The sequence below is a fragment of the Strigops habroptila genome, chromosome 7, assembly GCF_004027225.2.
Source record: "Strigops habroptila isolate Jane chromosome 7, bStrHab1.2.pri, whole genome shotgun sequence".
NCBI lineage: Eukaryota > Metazoa > Chordata > Aves > Psittaciformes > Psittacidae > Strigops > Strigops habroptila.
The window spans coordinates 46,790,143-46,802,781 of NC_044283.2; the positions used below are offsets into that span (position 1 = coordinate 46,790,143).

Here is a 12,639-nt window from a genome sequence, read left to right on the forward strand (position 1 = left end):
GAGGGGACAGTCTCACTGGTGACTCCATCCACGTGTCCACCCCGCTGAGGTGCTCTGCACAGGGCAGATACTTCGGAGCACAGCTAAATACCTTCCCCCACTTCATGGAGAGAAGATACAAAGAGGTCAATGATCTGGGAGATACTGGCAGCTGTGCAGAGGGACAGGAAGGGCAGTCTGGGAGGGGCTGGAGAAGGCTGATAGGGAAAAGTGGAGAAAACCCCACCCTGCTCCTCCTTGGTGGCTTTGCTCTCCCCTCCTGCCACTTCCAGTATACAACCAGAAGGGAAGTAGCTGTCCTGGTCTGAGAGTGTGTTTTTGGTCTCCTAGAGTAGGAGGGAGGGACCTAGAGAAGAAGCACCAAGGCCAGAAAGGCAGGTGGAGATGCCCCTGCACCACCAAGTGGGAATGATGGTAGACTGAAGGAAATGGCAATGGGAAGCCTTTTCTGTTTGCACTGCACGGCCTCTCAGGTCTGAGGAGGGAGAGCAGGGTTCCCCAGGCTCACCACCATAGCACTCCCCAGCAGAGAAGAGTGAGGAACTAGCGAGAGGTCACTCCTCTGCCCAAGACACAGCAGCAACCACAGATGAGGATGCCTCAAGCTGAGGTAAGATGCACGTTTCTCATCCGCCCAGCAAACAGCTCTGCCCAACAGATTCCCCTGAGGAGAAAAGGAGAAAAATGCATGTCACACCCTGACCAGAAGCCAGCCAGCAGCTCACAGTCACATCAGCTGTCATAAAGCTGCAAAATAACCTCGTGGCTTAGCTGAGCCAAACCCCGCTGCTCCGAGATTCATTTGGTAAAGCATATGCAACTCCAGTCAGAAGGCCCACGGGAAACACCCCAAAAGAGAGACATAAAGTGTTCTCAAAGTTGCTTGTAGGGTAGGTTGAGAAGGCATTCCTCGGATGACCATGAATGGTAGCAGAATCAGCTGTGATTTTGCTGGAGCCAGTTAGACTTCGGAGGCAAAAAATTCTCCCCATGAGATATCCAGTATCTGAAGGGGGCCTACAAGGATGCTGGGAGGGACTCTTCATCAGGGACTGTAGCGATAGGACAAGGAGGAATGGGTTCAAACTTAAACAGGGGAAGTTCAGGTTAGATATAAGGAAGAAGTTCTTTACAGTGAGGGTGGTGAGGCACTGGAATGGGTTGCCCAAAGAAGTGGTAAATGCTCCATCCCTGGCAGTGTTCAAGGTCAGGTTAGACAGAGCCTTGGGTGACATGGTCTAGTGTGTGGTGTCCCTGCCCATGGCACGGGGGTTGGAACTAGATGATCATAAGGTTTTTTCCAACCCTAACTATGCTATGATTCTATGATAACATGAGGTTGCTTAGGACCAAGCTGTCATAGGAAAAGGCTGGGCCAAGCAATGGCTTGGTTACGAGGAAAAGCATCAGATTTTTAAAAGACCAAACATCAAATATCCCCTGAGCCTTGATTCATTTACTTTGACACCCCATCCTGGTTTGGGGTGAGGGAAGACTGAAAATGTAGGGGTGCATGAGCACCCCCTCTCCACAGGGTGTTTGAATTTACCGTGAGAGAGCCATGCAGGCTGGCAGGGAGCGGTGCCTGCATGAGGCACAGCTATGGCTTTCTCCCCACTGAAACACAGGCACTCAACTTAGGCCTCATGTTTGCTCTTCAGGGAGGCTTTTAGCAAAAAGAAGGATTAGCATGGAAAAAATCACTCTGTGGGTACTGCGTTGGAGTCCAGGGCTTCCTTGATTCATAACGCTGGCAGAGCATCCCAAGCTGGACCTCAAAGTTGGACTCAGGCCCTGGAGACTTTAAAATCCCAGTGGGACTCAGGCCTCGCTGTCTGGAAGGGCTCTGCCAGGCTCCGGGCCAGCTCCTCCCTACCCAGGGCAGGGTTATTACTGCTTTTTGGCTCCAAACCTTTCCTCTGGTGAAAGCAGCCGTATTTTCTCCAGCTGCTGCAAATGTCCTTTCCTCAGTGGTTAACCCTCACACCAGAGACAGCTGTGTGAGCACTCACAGGTTACCTGTCCTCCCCTCAGCATCAATCCCAGATTTCTTTGGGTTTTCCCAGGAGATGGACAGAACACAGCCTTCCTTCTTACTGCATCCATGGCACAGGCTAAAGAGAACATGTGCCAGCTATTCCCTCCTCTAAGATACAATGAACAGAGCCCATAACAGACACGAGACGCATGTGGCAGCCATCCCACCTTTCTCCAGCAGTGTCAGGTCAGCCATGCTGTTAAAGCACCAAAACCACTGTCTTGCATGGAGGAAACCAACACCAATTCACAGACCTTCCATAGTGAGGACTGATCCAAACAGGTCTGAGACCTGGAGATGGAAGAAGCCTGTAAAGGCAGGGAAAGTGAAGTTTACCAAGAGGCAGGGAAGAAATGGTGTGAGGTTGAGACGACAGCCTGCAAAGATGTGAAAGGATACTCCTCTGCCTTGATGCAGAGGAGCCATTGCTCCCACAGACAGCAAAAGCCCCATGAAAAGGGGTCTCCAGCTGCCTAGACCCAGCCTGGAGGACCTCAAAGGATTTCAGGATGAAAGAAGTGGTAGACAGATCAAGGGGTCATGCAGAAAGCACCAGTGCAGCCCCAGACAGCCTCTTGTGCAAATGACTGAATGGAGACAGAACAAAGGTCAAACAGGAGATAGAGGAGAGGGAAGCCTGGACATCTGCTCAAGACCACTGAGGAGCAGTCTGACTGGGAAAGATCAGCTCTATGGCCCAGCACCCCTTCTCTGGGTTTGCTTTTGCAGTAAGGAGTATGTGACAGGCTCCCAGTTCACACTGATGGACCTGAATGTGACCGCAGAGGAATGCTGAGAAGCAAAGGCATTCCCAAGAGGTGGAGGCCATGGTGGACATTTTGGTGATGATTACCAGGTTTTAAGCCTGTTGGCAAGGTTTCCAGACATGGAATTTTCCCTGTGAAGTCATCTGATGGATCCGTGCTGGAGCCAGAACCTCACCATCTTCCATATAGGGAATCAAACCTTGTGTAACTCCCTGCCCCCCCTTCCCCTGCATTTCTTAATCCTGTTTAAAAATAGGATGTTTCTGATTTCAGCCTCCCCTAGTGAAAGCCATATGAACAGTTGCTATCCAAAACATTGCTGTCATGAGTTGTGTACACTGAAGGACTGTAAAACTGGAGTGCAGAAAGCCAGTGACCTCAGAAGAGGCAAAAATGGCTGCAAAATTACTCTGTCTCCATTCAAATGTGTTGCTTTCTCAGCCAATGCCTGCCAAAGAAGACAAATACTTTTAAATTATTTGCCTCTCTGCAAAGCCATTAAATAGGCTAGTACCAACTTAGCTGAAGTCCGATATCTTTGCCTTTTTCTTTAAACAAACATACTACACTTCCCTCAAAAAACATCTTTGCTGTGCAAAAGAGCAAAAGCTAGCAATCCATGTTTCATTGGGTCTCTGCATGTTTGGCTTACACGCACTTTAGGAGAGAGAGAAGTATGCAAACATGGGAACGGGGCCAGCATTTGCAAAATTAATGAGAAAAACCCCACAGTCACTACTTCCGCAGCAGCACTGCCTCCCGTAAAGTTATACTTACACAACCAGCCAACAAAAGAGAAAAGCATGCAGCACAGTCACTTGTGCTTAGCTCTCTTGTTTCTCCCTCCAGCAGCACAGGGACATCAGGTCTGGGTAGTTTTTCAGCCCGTGGTGCTGTGAGATAGGAGCAGGACAGCTGAATAAGCTATCTGTAGTCTTTCTGTTAGTCAGATCTGCCTTGGTCAAATACTGCTCCTAGGAAGGTCAGAAGACTACAGGAAGGAGGGAACTGCTACAGTAGGCTTTCAGTCTGCTGCAGCAGAAAACACACATACAACTTTTCAAAGCAAAAATCAAGGCTGAACATACCAGTAGTGGGAATCCTCTAAGGTCTTCACACTCCACGTGATTTGGTGCAGGACCACTGATGGTGAGAGATTCCCTTTCACTGCTGGTTCCTGTTTGCAGAAAAGCCAGGCTGGAAGTACTGAGATCTAGGATGCTCATGTTGCCCCATGCCATTTGGCAACCACCACAGCAGTTCTCAGCCCATTCCCAGGAAGAGGGCAGGGAAGGAAGTCCTGGTACCAAATCTGAGATGATGTGACCTACTGCCAGAGCCCCACAGTGACTGCAGGTGAGCACTGGCTAGGAACACTACATGCAAGCACACCAATGAGAGACACAGCTGGGCTGCTGTGCTCAGGCCTCTGTCCATCATAAGGTACTATAATTGCACAACATGAGACCCCCAAGAAGGAGTTAACGTATGCAACTGACGGTGTGTCCAAGCTGTAAAACCAATGACTTGCCTCTGGCAGGATACATGCTCTCCACTCTTAACTCTGAGCAGTTGAGCAAGGTGACCTCGCTGGATTTTCCCACTCAGAGACCTTTTCTTTGTTGCTGAGGGCAAGCAGAGTACAGACCACCTTGCCTCTGAGTCAAACACTTGCCTCTGAGTAGACCATGCTAAGCAGAACCCAGAACGAGAGCAGCTCACCAGCAACTGGAAGGCCTTCTCAAGCAGAAAAAGGCTCTCAGAAGTGTTGAAAAATATCTAGAGCCCTACACCCTTGTGTGGCAACACCAGGAAAACAAATTCTGAAGACAAGACTTAGTACTGGACAAAAACAGACAAGGGACTGGCCCTGAATTTCCCAACAACCCTGAAACCCAAAGCTTCCTTCTTGGATGTTATTTTCTGTTAAGCAGAATCCTTCAGCAGAGAGTGTTTTCAGCAGTGCAAGTAGAAACTATTGCAACTGGGTGATGCGATGGACAACCATTGTGAAAATGCCTACAGTGGTGCAAGTACCCAGTGGGACCTCTTTTCTGGAGGTTACTGCCCTCAGATAGATCAGTGTTTTCCATCTCTCACTGCTCGTTGTGCTTGCCTCTCTGCAAAAGACTGGCTGAACTCACCTGGCCAACATTTTGCTCCAGTTAGAACTGGGAAAAAGGACATCTCAAAATGCAATGACCTTTCTCAGGATGAGACCCTCATCATGCCAGGGACATTTTCAGATGTTTGATGACATCTTGAGCATGCACAACGTGGAAATTTATCCTCAGCTGATTCTTATGAACAAGCAAGAACACACAATGCCTCTACAAAACTGGTACATCTCTGCAAATACCTGAAAATTGGCATAATGTGTAGGGTAAACACTGCTTTGCCACTTTCTTATCTTTTCCTTGCTAGTGATGAAGAGAATTTCTGTATATTAATAGAGCAAGAATTCTCTCTGTTTCAGTAGTCCATAGACAAATCAAGAGCCTCTGGCATCAAATATTGGCAAGTTTAGAAAAGAACCTAGGGCTGGACAAAAAGAAAGGCACTAGCAACTTGGGAAAAACTCTGATGCTTTTTGGGGAGCCTCAGGAAAGGGTGAAAGTTAAAATTGGCCTGAGCATCTCAAGTAATGCTTAGGGGTACACGCCCTCCTGCTTTTCTTGGAGAGCTGGCTACTAGCACTAGCCATAATTTGGAAGCCATTGGTCCTTCTCACCTTTGGGTCCCTGTTGGGTGACCTTGGAGATGTACTTGGGGCCACTTCGGACACCTAAAAAAGGGCCAGATAAAGGCACTAAGTAGAACCGTTAAGCTCCACGTCTTGCCATGACTCTTTCCTCGGTCCTGCCTCTCTCTGAGCACGTTCAGACCCTCCCTGCCTGACGTGACATTTCCCCAGGTGCTCAGAAGTGCCTTGAGTAAAAGACGGGAGCAGCACTATTTCCACACACCCTGCCTCTCCCCTGCAGTTATGGCTCAGGAGAAAGGCATGTCTCTGTCTGTCACACGTACACCATTTATAACAGAAACCACCCTGTCCAAGGACTGCTCCTGCCTTACCAGTGAGGAGTGTGGTTTTCTGCCAACTTATTATTTTTGGAGCCTGTTTACACATAATCACTACCTGGGTCACTCCAGCTTGTTGACATCTTTCTTCTGGAGGTCCTCAAACTGGAAATCATGCTTCTGATACAACCCTACAAACACCAAGCAGAGGGAGACCAATCATTTCCCCAGCTCCCAGCACCTGGGTGCAAGCTAGGCAGGAGAACTCACCCCTTAGGACAGAAGATGTGTAGCTCCAGCACATCAAGGATACTTTTTGGCTCATCCAAAAACTGGAGTGAAGCTCGGTGAGCACCACCTAGGACTGTAGTTACAGGTATGGTGGTTATTCTGAAAGAGAGACTGCTACATCCCAAAGCTGACAACCTCTGCAGAAGTCAGGGCAGCAGCTGGGAGAGAGGGTGTTCTTGTGAACACCGAATCCCTAGGAACATGGACTGCAGGAAAGGCTTAGTCACTGGCAAACATGCATCTGGGTGTTAAATTTATGCTAGAATTAATTTGCATATTATCTATTCAGAAGCCCCTTTCTTTTCCATCTTGTGATATGTTGTTTTATGAGTCCCTTAGCACTCTCTTAAGACTCCTTTTCATATTGAGCCTGACAGTAGTTGGGTTAAGATGACCTGGAATGAAACCTATAGGTAGCTCTGTGGACAGAGGATGTCCTACAATCATCAGGAAAGGCAAAGAGAGGGGTGATGTGACCTACAGAGACCTTGAGAGGATTCAGAGTCTGAGAAATGGGTACTAAGTAAGCTCTCAGTGGACCCTGAATGAATACCACCACCAATGGTAAGATGGTGATGGGAAAGAAAAAGTGCCACCAGGCTGAACTCTGGGAAGGTGTTTCAGATGGCAGCCTGCAGCCAGCTTCCCCCCACACCCAGCTCTGTTCTCAGTCTCTTCCAGAGTAACGTTGGCTGCTTTACAAGTTTGGTATTGGCAAGCTGGTGAAAGAATCTGTGCCTGGTTTGTCAGGTAGAAAGGGGACCAGTTTGCAGTGATGCTGTCACACAAGGTCAAAGTCACCTGTGTAACAGTGCTGGCCTCAGGCCAGACACAAAGACAAGCCCACAATAGCATTAGCTGCCAAGTTCAGAAAGCCTTTTGACTGGAGCACTATTCTCTAAATTTAAAGGCAGCAGTACTGGTTGAATTATTCATAGCAAGCAAACTCCCTGGCAAACCTTAGCCTGCTACCTGTTAACAGACTGTGGGCAAACTGCCTTCTGTTTACAGATGTCTGTTATGCAGAAGTGTAGGAACTGTTCATGCAACAGCCTAGGAGCTGTCTGCCAGTCCTTTACTTCTGCAACTCCCTGCCCATGAGCTGTACCATGTCTCAGATAATAGAGTGGTATCCCTGCAGTACCTGTAAGTCCTACCCACGGGCAGAAGACAGATACAGCCCATGGAGGAGGAGGATTCTGCTTGTGAAGCATGAGGGTAGATTTCACTGTCCTTTTTTGCAGATGTTTATGCATGTATTCGCTTGTATCCATTTTCCACTTTTTCTTGTTCTCCTCTGGGAGACTATCCTCTTTCTCCAGAGGATTTGGGTTTGGTTTTTTTTTTGGATGACCAGACTGAAGACAGTGCTTAGAGTCCATCATTAGATGCCCTTCTACTGCTGTCCCTCTGTTTGCAGCCAAAGCTCTGTCCCTTTCTGCCTTCAACAGTCTCACAGCCACTTCCAACTCTCCTGGCTAAGTAATCAAAAAAAAGTACTCCCTTGCTTGTGGAAGAGGCTAGTGCTCTGCTATCAGTGTTGCAGGCATATCCCTTTGAAGCCTTGCACTAACCTTTCCAGAGGCAGCGCTCTGTTACCAGGGACAGTCTTTAGCATTGGGAATTGCTTTCTGGGAAGAGGAGGGATGGGGCTGAAGGCAGCACTGAAAGGCTGGCTGCTCCCTTCTTATGTAGGGACAATAAAGTCCAAAAATACTCTTTTTGTTCTTCTTCTTCTTCTTCTTCTTTTTTTGTCTTGCCTTTTTTGGGGCATTCTTTCTTTTGCAGGAGAGGGCAAGAGGTTCTCTTGCCAACCCCCTTCACCTGTACTCAGCTATGTCTGTGTCTTTCAAGGCTGGGTTCACTGCCTAGCACACTAGTTTGCTCCACTTGTTCTCATGCAGTTGCGCAGGAAGCACCTTGGTCCTGCTCATGCAAGATGTGCCTTTTCATGTTCTACCAGCAGAAAGGAGACAAGAGTCTTGGGCTCTGTGGTTTGTGCAGACAACCACAGAGATAGTTTGGCAGGCAAAAGTTGCCCTGAGAGGGAGTGACGCCGAACCGCAAAAGCACTAAGACAAGGCATCCCAAACAAAGCATTTTGCTCTAAGAAACTGAAAAACTGAAATCCCTTCATCCCGGCTTAAATACTTGCACCAAACCACTACCAAAAAATAAGCATCACTCTTTCCTCACTTCAGCAAATGCTTCAGAGACTCTTCACAACTTTGAGTCAGTTCAAGAACTCCTAAAGGCCAAAGGCTAAGCACCCCAACCTGCAATTGAGGACCTTGGCAGGCAATTGATTTCCACGAAGATCAGCTCCTCCATCACTCCTTTGCAAACAGGCAGTATAGCATAAGGCAATCCCAGCCTTAACAATTGTATAACAGCTATCTCTATTAATTTTCACTGAAGTGCAGAAACAAAACAACTAAATCCAGACTTGGGGTGTTGGTTAACGAGAAGCTCAACATGACTTGGCAATGTGCACTCGCAGCCCAGAAAGCCAACTGTATGCTGGGCTGCATCAAAAGAAGCGTGACCAGCAGGTCAGGCGAGGTGATTCTCCTCCTCTGCTCCACTCTCATGATACCCCACCTGCAGTGCTGCATCCGGCTCTGGGACCTCCAACACAAGAGGGATGTGGACCTGCTCAAGTGAGTCCAGAGGAGGGCCACAAAGATGGTCAGAGGGCTGGAGCTCCTTTCCTATGAAGACAGGCTGAGAGAGTTGGGGTTGTACACCCTGGAGAAGAGAAGGCTCCAGGGAGACCTTGTAACATCCTTCCAGTACCTAAAGGGGGCCTACAGGAAAGCTGGAGAGGGACTTTTTACAAGGGCATGTAGTGACAGGACAAGGGAGAATGGCTTTAAACTGACAGAGGGGAGATTTAGATTAAAGGAGGAAGTTCTTTACTATGAGGGTGGTGAGACACTGGCACAGGGTGCCTAGAGAAGCTGTGGCTGCCCCATCCCTGGCAGTGTTCAAAGCCAGGTTGGATGGGGCTCGGAGCAACCCGGTCTAGTGGAAGGTGTTCTAGATGATCTTTAAGGTCGCTTCCAATCCAAACCATTCTATGATTCCTCCCATACTTCTTGGGAAGGCTAGTGAGTGAGCCAAACGGAACACATCCTCATTTCCCAAAGGCTTTGGTGTTTGGGAGATGATGTCTTGGCCTCTGAATTGCATTCTCTCTCCTGACTGCCTGAAATCCCCATCTCTCTGGCAAAGGGTCTGTAGAAGCTCATACACTGCACAGCAGCAGCACAGATTCTACCTTACAGCTAAGTTATAGTAAGAGGCAGCCAAGACCAACAGGACAACTCATCCTCTGGTGGCACTTGTCTCTTCCTGTTAATCTGACTGGGCCACTGCCTTGCTCGAGGGGCACCATTCCAGTGCCCACACACAGCTATGAGCAATAGTGCTGCTGGAGATAATCTCAGGTCTCCAGCCTGGCCTCCAGCTGCTGCTTCAGAACACAGGAGGACTCCTGCAGGTACCATATGGTATCTGCAGGCTTTGTGCAGACAGCTCAGATACCAGAAGGCACCAGACACCTATGTTTAGGCAACTAAGCCTTTCCCCTAGCAGGCCCTACAGGTCTAAATCTTAAAGAGTTTAAGATAGAGTAAATTATATGCTGTTTGTGCCAAGTTCTTCTGAGATAAGAAGAAATAAAGTGGAATTGGAAACAGGACTACAGTAAAAACTATAAATCTATGGTAAACGGAGCAAGCAGGAACCATTTCTAATCAACAGGAATCCCGTTTCCTTGAGAAAACAACCTCCATTTGCCCACAAAATGCACACTTCATCGTGCTGCCTTGAGATGTTCTGTAGACTATGCCTGGAAAGACTCATGGGCTCCTTTTCCATTTCAAGGCACACCATTTGAGGTTGTAGGCTTCAGAGTGGACGACCAAGCCTGTTTTGTAGTGGAACAACGCAGGCCCCTGCCATCATTTGAGTTTGCCCTTGTACTGGCAGATTATGGATGGATGGTTCCAAGCACAGCCAGATTGCTCTCTATACTCTGTGGGATCCCAACCGTCCAGTAAGTCATTGGTGCCTTAGCAGTGTGCAAAGTGGTCTACATACATCTCACAACCTGAGGATTTGGCTGCATATATGCTTCCAAGACCGCTTTTCAGCCATTCTTTTCTCATCCAACCAGCATATTTTTATGCCTTGAAATTTCAGGTCTGTGTTGGTTTGGGCTGCCCCTTGTTCATCCCATCTAGGTATTCTAAGGAGCTATAGGTGCACTGTAACACATGTGCCATCAGTGCCTGTCATTCCCATACACCACTAACACCTTCCTTCCTTCTAGACACTCCCATTCCTTCACCGTTTATATCAATGTGTCTGTTACAAATCTCAAGAACTGGTAGCATGAAAGAGCTGAAGAACAATTGCTGATGTTCCTTTGCAATCATCACAAACATAGCCTACAAGGTCTTATGTTGTCAGTCCAAGTGACTGCATCTACTCAGAGCTCTTGGAAGTCCTAGGGCTAGAGCCTGGGCAGGCAGACTGCAATGTCCCATTGCTCCAGAAAGCATGTACAGAAGATACATCCTCTATGTCCAGAGCTGAGGCACAGAGCCAGCTGCTCTGGAGACCAGGAGCTTGAGTGGAATTCCCTCAGGCAAGGGACTGTCTCCAAGAAGAGCTCAGCCAAAATCACGACAGCAGTTGCACAGCCTCTTTCTCTAGTGGCAACCTACATTAAGATGTTGTCTACTATGAAGGAACAGTAGAGGGTTTTGGGGAGACAGCAGCTGAGGAGGCAAGGCAGATGATTTCCATTTCTAACACTATCCTTATTCACTGCATAAACCTGAACAGCAATTTAATTCTATGCCTGAATTTCATGCTCTTTAGAAGAGGGCTAGTAACTTTACTGTAAACCACAGCATATAAAACTTACTACACTTGTCCCTCTTCTTAAAGTAAGCATAGGACTCATCCCAACACACATACTTTGGGAGGTTTTATTCTTGACATTCAGGGGCTGCTGAACTATGGTAAGATGCCTTGGTCAGGACCACCGCATAAGGAAAAGAAAACAAGAGGGAGAAAGGGAAAAAGAAAAGGGAAACCTTAGCCCAGACATGAACAGCACAGCTGGTGGAGGACAGGGGGGAAAGCTTGAACAGGAAAGCAAAAGGAGGACACAAAGCAGTCAGTTGTTCTTCGACGTATGTTACAGACGCTTAGTCCAGCCAAAAACCTACAAGTGAACGAGCAGTGGTTGTCTGCCTGGTGGAAGAGTAGTTGGTGTGAATGGAGGAACAGAGGTCATGTAGAGTACATGAAGACAGTTCAGTCCATCCCACATGTGCTCCAGAACTCAAAGATTGGAGGGGGTGGCAAGCAGAAGCACTTTCAAGACTTCTGAAAGAGAGACAACTGAATGTACAAAGGACTCCAGAGCATGAGGAACTGCTGAGCTGCAGGATGTGCTTGAGTTTTAGGGCAATTTTTAAAAGATGATGCAGATGGCAGAAGAGAAGAGAAGGAACAGATGGAAAGCTCCCCACAGCAATGGCCTGCTGGCTGCAGCCACCAGCTCAGATGCTAAGCTGTGAAGCCCTTTCATATACGTAGTTGGACAAGCTTCTTACCCAGCGGCACACAGCCAAGCTCTATGTTCTTCAGCTCTCAGACACAAAAGCTGATGTTTCCACCACAGAGTATTTTGCTTCCTACCACAGGGAACAAAATCATAGGCTGTTACAGTGATTCTGTTTTCATAGTGAAAGCGCATTGTCTGAGGATCATTCATTTTGGAAGCCTTGATCTGACACTTACGAGATCATCACCATCTCTATGATGACTGAACTATGGAAGAAAACTTCCTTCTGATAATTTGAGGCATAGTATTTATAATACAATTGACTTCTCCTATGGAGCTGCCACCATCTCAGCCTGATAATATCTTCCACTGTGCTAAAAGCTGCACTCCTGCAGGGATTGCTCCACAAAAACAGCCAGCAAGGCTGATCAAGGTCCTCCAGAGCTCCACAATGCCACACTCCAAAGTGTTAAGCAGCTACACAACGCTAAATGCTACACAGCTATCAGAGGTACGTCTCTCTCCAAACAAAATCCATTCTGTTTGTCACATGTTCCAGTACTCCACAGCACAAAAATACTTTCTCAGCACTACTGCGTTTCTTCTAAAGTGCTTCGAATTTCCCCGTTCTCCTGAAACCATATGCAGATCTCTTCATCTTCCCAATCCCTCAAATACAAGCTTTAAAAACTCTTTTTGTTTTTGTTTTTTTTTTTTGTAAGTTTAAAAACATTATTTTCTTCTTTCAAGGCTAACGTAAGTTTTCCGTGCTGGAAGGCTAATGACAATATGTCTGAAAAAACAAAGGCATTCTGAATGGGCTTACTCGCTGAACCTAGTGAAGCACCACTGTACCTCCTCAACACGATGCTACACTTACCAACGCAGCTCTAGCATAGAAGCAAATACCCATCACACAAACAAATGCCCAGCACACA

At 47.5% G+C, this 12,639-nt stretch overlaps 1 long non-coding RNA gene across 1 annotated transcript; it reads left to right on the forward strand.

Annotated features, from left to right (window-relative positions):
- The first annotated feature begins 513 nt into the window (after positions 1 to 513).
- On the forward strand, positions 514 to 8,951 carry LOC115610559. Its single transcript, XR_003992277.1, has 3 exons — positions 514 to 1,002; positions 7,720 to 7,724; positions 8,936 to 8,951. It is a non-coding gene; the product is annotated as an uncharacterized LOC115610559 (long non-coding RNA).
- The last annotated feature ends 3,688 nt before the right edge of the window (positions 8,952 to 12,639 follow it).